Source organism: Lucilia cuprina, chromosome 5, assembly GCF_022045245.1.
Source record: "Lucilia cuprina isolate Lc7/37 chromosome 5, ASM2204524v1, whole genome shotgun sequence".
In the NCBI taxonomy this organism is placed as follows: domain Eukaryota; kingdom Metazoa; phylum Arthropoda; class Insecta; order Diptera; family Calliphoridae; genus Lucilia; species Lucilia cuprina.
Genome location: NC_060953.1, coordinates 43,618,808 through 43,626,361, shown reverse-complemented (window position 1 = coordinate 43,626,361; position 7,554 = coordinate 43,618,808).

The window sequence follows — 7,554 nt, the reverse complement described above, 5'->3', positions numbered from 1 at the left end:
TCGACAACACCTCCTCTTTGTGCATACCAAATTTCATTAAAATCGGATTAACCGTTTAGAAGTTACCGAATTATTTCCCTCTTTTTTTTCCTATACCACTGTGCAGCGCACATATTTCGATACCAAGAGGGGCTATAGAAGTCCTCGCTATTATGCCAGATTGTATAATAATCTACAGACATTAGCCGAAAGAGAATCGTTAAGAATCAATTTTAAAACCACAATTAAACATGGACCAAGAACCAGCAGACTCAATAATTCGGGTGTGGAAAATGAAATGCGTTCTATTTTGGATGTGGGTTTTGGTTTGAACTTTGATATGCCCATACATGGTCATAAGTTAAACTTTAACGATACTACAGAAAATAAATTAAAAGAAATTCTTAATTTGTTTCTCAATCATACATTTGCAGAAGAACGAGTTAGAAGAATTAAATTTAAATTGCAAATCACTAAAGAAACATTTAAAACCACCTGTAAAGTTGGAAAAAGAAATAAATTGAAATTGGAAGTTTGTGAAAGTAATAACGATACACAACTTATTTTAAGAATCATACTTAGCAACGGTAAAAGACTAAGACAAAATCAAAGAACACTGTGCATAAAAAAGGTGAAAGATCTTTTGGATAGTGAATAAATATAATAAATAACATTTTTAATATGATAAATTTAATTGTTTTATTTTTTAAATCAATAAATATAAAAAAATAAATATTGATAACAAATGTGTACAAACATTTTACTCATTTAAGGGATAAAGTGTTCTTATAACAACTAGCTTTTGTATATGATTTCGCTGTTTGTTTAATTTTGAGTGGAACTTGAGTGTAACATTATTTAATAGTTGCCAGATAGTATAAGTGTTTGCCATTAAATTTGGGATTTATAGTTACATATAAATGTATTTTAAAAAATGTTTTTTGTATTACATTTTTATACTTTTGTTAAAATAAATTTTTGGTTTAATTATCTAAAATGAAGAATTAAAGTGAATGGTATCTTTTATTCATTTCATTAGCATAAATTGGTATATTGTGCCGATGTTTGTTATATTCAAGTATATGAATCCAATACCTTTTTTCAAAAATTTTACCGACATTTCTGAATATACATTATGGGACCTTTTATTTTAGAGCTTTATCTTTAAATTTCTTTAAAAGCTAAATGTAAATCTATAAATATTAGGATTTGAAAATACATTCGTTATAAATACAGATTTTTGTTAGTCTGGTTCCATAAACCATAAACATATATGTATATGTAGAAACCTTTTCCAAATACATAGTTAGAATGTTTGTGGTAATTTTGTAAAATTTCATCAAAAATATTAGAAATAATTAAATATACGCATCTGGTAGCACCTACTTTAAAACATTACGTCAACAGCGCCAGCCAGCGGTCTGCAAAACAACTACATTGTCAATGTAGCGCTTTTTTAGCATTATGTAGTGGTTTTAACCATTTTTAACGCAGAAAATTTTCGAATTAGAACTAAAAGCCGTGATACACGGTTGTAAGATCTTACAACGTTGTCAGTAAAATGTTGAGAAAATGTCTAATAATCGTGTGAACTTACAAATTTTCTTTTACAAAGTTGTTAGAAAAAGCATTACTTAAAATATTGTAAGACAAAATATGTAAGTTGACAGTAATATTATAAATTTTCTGCACATTTTACTGCCAACGTTGTAAGATCTAACAACCATGTATACATAGCATAAGTTATTCAATATGAAAAATTAAATATTAAAAAATCACATTTTTAGACTATTTATAGACAATATTTTCCACCTAAAAAAATCATGAAATATATATTTATAAAATTTTTTAAACTTTTTAATACAAATTTTATACATATTTATAAAAATAAAAAAATGAAATCAAAAATTCTCTACATACATATTTGTAAAAAAGTGTTGATAAAATCCCTACTTTTATAGAATTATTAAAGAAATCTGCATTAAGACGATTTTTTAATATATCCACAGAAACTGTTATTTATAATTTTTAAAATCATTGAAAAATATAAGAACTCAGTTGAAATTTTAAAAGGCTTACGAAATAATGTAAGCTGCCGCTGTAGTTTTATCTGACAGCTGCCGCCGTTGGAATTTTTTATCGGCACTGACATTCGGTTTTCGGTACTTTAAGCAAAAGTTGCCTTGCAATTCGTTCACAGGTAAAAAATTAATAAAATTACTAAAAAAAATATTAAAAATAATTAATAAATATTGTGTAAATAACTAAAAAAACATTTACAAATTAAAGAAAATAGAAATCAACAATTTAAACAAGAAATATTTGTGAAATAAATCAATATAAAAACCAGGTCAATTGACGTGTGTGTGAGTGCTGTTGAAATAATAAAAAAACTTATTTAAAAAAGAAAAAGTTGTGTAATTATAATGGAAGTGGACTAGACAGCTAGATGTTAAACATATCACCAATAGATAAAAATTAATATGTTAATAAATTAAAACTAAAATATTTTAAAAAATCAAAGGGTTGGTTGGTTGCTGCAACAAAATTATGTAATTTGTTTGTGAGGGTGTGAGTATGTAATATTGTGCAGGCCCTGCCCTGCATAAGGTGGAGACCCCAAATGTTTTCAGTGCATTTAATTTGTTGTTGCTTCAGGATCAATAAATATAGTAGACAAATAGTTTTGCAGTTATTGAGTCATCATCTATCTGCAACTAAATGTTTGACGCAACATGTTGATCTCACGCATATTTAAACAAATTTTTATGATGACTTTAACAACGTTCAAATAAATTAAACAAATTTATTTTTTTAATCAAACATGTGTAGAATGTGTCTGCGTCATAGTGGCTTATATGACTCTTTTATTTTAGTTTAAAGTCTGCCGTTGGGGCTTTTCTTTAATTCTTATCACGTGTTTTATTTTGTGTGCGTTTCTTTTTTCATAAAAAAGCTTGTGCTTTCGAAACCTCGTTTTAGTTTCTCCAACAATTGCAGTATTCTGCAAGAAGAAACCGGTATTAGTTACCTTGGAGGCCTGGCCTTACAAAAAACTCACGCTCAAAGATTGTAGCCTTAAACTGCTTTTCAAGTTTAGTTCGAACAACCTTGTTCCATTCAATGCAAACATCATCTGTACTTTTGAAATTAAGATGTGTTTTATTTGTTTGGGTGTACAAAAGAAGGGGCTCGTCAGTCGATTTTCTTTTTCCTTCATATTATGTTCCTATGTACCTATGTGGAAATTACTTAAAGAAATATTATTTATAAAGTTATGTTTTTTTTTAATTAAATAATAATAGGACTTGAAAAAGAAATTGATATACGATAAACCAAAGCACCCAACACCACTTGGAAGAGTACTTTTTAAACCTATGTCACTGAATGTATCATGGATTTGTGCTAATGTATGTGAGACATACGAAGTCCTCAATATTTTGGACTTTATTTGACAGTAGCCCTCATACAAAATTTTTTCTAAAAAATTGAAATAATCTCACAGCTGTTGTAGGGTATACTATGATCGGTCCAACAGTACTATATTTTATAAATTGTTCAGTATAATAAAAACTTGCCAAATAATACATAAATTGGTTAAAATTTTTATTAATATAATAGGAACAACGTAGTCTGACTATTCTAGAAACTTGTGCAGTTAGTTAGTTAGATTGTTAGTTAGTTAGATTGTTAGTTAGTTAGATTGTTAGTTAGTTAGATTGTTAGTTAGTTAGATTGTTAGTTAGTTAGATTGTTAGTTAGTTAGTTAGATTGTTTGTTAGTTAGTTAGATTGTTAGTTAGTTAGTTAGTTAGTTAGTTAGTTAGTTAGTTAGTTCGTTAGTTAGTTATGTAGATAGATAGATAGATAGATAGATAGATAGATAGATAGATAGATAGATAGATAGATAGATAGATAAATTGATAGATTGATAGATAGATAGATAGATAGATAGATAGATAGATAGATAGATAGATAGATAGATAGATAGATAGATTGATAGATAGATAGATTGATAGATAGATAGATTGATAGATAGATAGATAGATAGATAGATAGATAGATAGATAGATAGATAGATAGATAGATAGATAGATAGTTAGTTAGTTAGTTAGTTAGTTAGTCAGTTAGTTAGTTAGTTAGTTAGTTAGTTAGTTAGTTAGTTAGTTAGTTAGTTAGTTAGTTAGTTAGTTAGTTAGTTAGTTAGTTAGTTAGTTAGTTAGTTAGTTAGTTAGTTAGTTAGTTAGTTAGTTAGTTAGTCAGTTAGTTAGTTAGGTAGGTAGGTAGCTAGTTAGTTAGTTCTCTCTTTTTCTAAAATATTTACTTTGAGGTTTAAAATTTCAATAATTAACAGCAACAAATTATTTTGCATCTACCTACTACAAATTAATTATATGTTAATAGGTAAGCGAATGAGAGCAACTCATTTAGAGTCTAACAGAGAACATTTTGTCTGAAACTAGAAAATTCCAGCTATATAAATACTTATGTACATGTATATAAATATTTTCTTTGCATTTAATATCTGCACCTATTGAACCTTTAAATATGTGAAAGAAAAAAAGAAAACACTCCCACTTTTTGTCAAATTATCTTATCATTTTTTCTTTTTGCAAGTAACGAAAAAGAAATGAAATATTCAAGGTCTCAAACTTAGGTATTAACTTGAAAGCACATGTGATAACCGCATAAGATACGTTGAAAATTTTATATTTTATATGACAAATTATATGCTAGAAATAATAACAAAATATATATTTCTAATGCCAGTATACAATATAAATAGCCCAATGTCCAAAAAATCTATTGATTATTAACAATCATTTGAATAAGGTTTTTAATCTGAATTTTTTTTATATTTAATTTGATTGTTATAACTACGTTAGCAGTTCAGGGAAAAACGTTTGCTGTTATAAAAGTTTTATGATGAAATTAAAATTTTATAAGTAAAAATTTTAATTGATTTTAGAATTGTGCCGCTTTTAATTAAAACGTATTGTTTTTAATTGTAATATAATATTTTATATTTTTTACCCTCTCTCTAATTGATTGTTGGAAATTTTACTAGTAAATCAACTAAACTATAGATTTGTCAATAGAGTATTCAGTAGATTTTGTAAATTGAATAGTTTCTAATTGTAATATAATATTTTATATTTCTTACCCTCTCTCTAATTGATTGTTGGAAATTTTACTAGTAAATCAATTAAACTATAGATTTGTCAATAGAGTATTCAGTAGATTTTGTAATTTGAATAGTCGCTAAAATACTAGACCAGACTAGACAATAGAATAGTCCAAAGAGAAGGAAATGGTTAATCCATACACTAGGTTTTGTATCAAATATAGTCGATTGACTATACGATAGTACCTAAGCTAGTCTGTACAATAGGCCATACAATATTTGAAAGACTCCTTAGACTAGTCCATAGAGTATTCCTTAGACTAGTCCATAGACTAGTCCTTAGACTAGTTCATAGACTTGTCCTTAGACTAGTGCATAGATTAGTCTATAGACTCGTGCAGAGACTACTACATAATTTAGTATAGATAAACTAGATATAGATTTGTTCATAAAATAGTCCACTGTAAAGTTCATAACTAGTCCACAGACTAGTTCATAGACTAGTCTATAGACTCGTACAAAGACTACTCCATAGTTTTGTGTAGATAAACTAGATATAGATTAGTTTATAAAATAGTTCACAGTAAAGTTCATAGACTAGTCCATAGACTAGTCCACAGACTAGTCCTTAGACTAGTCCATAGTCTAGTCCATAGTTTAGTCCATAGACTCGTGCAGAGACTACTCCATAGTTTTGTGTACTCCAGATATAAGTCAGTAAACTAATCATAGACTATTCTGCCTACTCGTACAATCCTAAGACCAGTCGATAAACTAGTCAATAGATGAAAAAAGGAAAATGTTATTTAACACTTTCAACAATATTCCAATGTTTAAATTTTCTATGCCTACAGTCGTTGTTGATTATAAAAATTAATTATTTTTTAATTTAAAAGATAAAATTCTTACCAAGTGTTATTGTAAATATAAATTTTGTGTAAAAAATGAAATTAATGTCTGACATTCTTCTTAACCAACCATGTTGGGGGGTTAAATAAATATTGATTTACGTGCATAATAAAATAATAATAAAAAATTTTCTGATAAACCTTTTGAACTAACAAATTGTAAATAGATATTCAAATAAAATGTTTACACTTCTATGTGCACGTTCTGTCTGTTACATTCAAAATTCCTAGAAAATTTTCAAAAATTGTAAATAAACAATAGTAAAAATACCTAAAAAAATATTAAACACAGACAATAAGTAAACTAAATGAACAAGTATAGATTCTTAACTAATCAGATATGTATACAAATTGTAAATAGAATTAGTCGGCATATATTCTAATATCAAGTCTCCATCAGACACTATTTGTTTAAAAAAAAATTATAAAAAGAGAAAAAAGTAAATGTGCGTAAAGAAAACAATTGAAAACTAAACACGTACATTGTAAGAGAATTATAAAAGAAACATAAATACTTACCAATGTATATACATATATATATTTAGAGAGTAGACGTCATATAAAACTTCATTATCGCCGGCTTTTTTTTAATGGCACAGAGAAAGAATGATGAAATTTCAAAAATTTGAATGAAACTTACTACGTCATTGTCTAATTAAATACATACCAAAAATATCCAGCATAAATTGTATATATAAACATAACACACACATTCATTTCTTTAAACATACCTTACTATAGAAAGATACCATCACGTCTTGATAATTTTTTTGGTTGATTTATGCGCGCACATGAATATTTTTTATGTCTAAGATATTTCACATGTTGTAGGCTTATCATGTGAAATATATAAACTACTATTTTGAGCGTTTGCTATTTTATTCGTTGACTAAATGACTGACTAACTGATGAGTATCTTTCAAAATAAATCATAAAATAATTGTAGTTTCCGTTAGTTAAATGTTTATTTTACAACCAACATACCTAGTACATGCAGTTCATCATGTCTAGCAAACAAAAATAACGTCAATTTTTCAAGATACTTTTCTTTTTAAAACAAACTACTTTCTCTCATATAATTTAAGGAAATGATAAAGAAGGAATTGTTTTTTATTGTTGTTACTAACGAATGATATTGAATTGAAAGGTGTTAGATATTTGAAATTTAACATTGAAAGTTAATGTTAGCTGAACTTTGTTTTTTCTATAGTATCTAAAGTTTATAATGAATTGTTGTTTTTTAATTGTGATGCAATCAATAATAACTCAATTTTATTTTAATGTTTTATTAAAAAAAATGTTTTATAAAATATTATTGCTAACGTGTGTTTTTTCGCTTGTTCCGATATTGTTTACTCTTTAAATATTTCTCTTCACTTAGAAACTACTGATTGTTAACCCATGAAGGGGAAACTTTTAAATTTTTAAAGTTAGTTTGTTAGATAGATAGATAGATAGATAGATAGATAGATAGATAGATAGATAGATAGATAGATATATAGATAGATAGATAGATAGATAGATAGATAGATAGATAGATAGA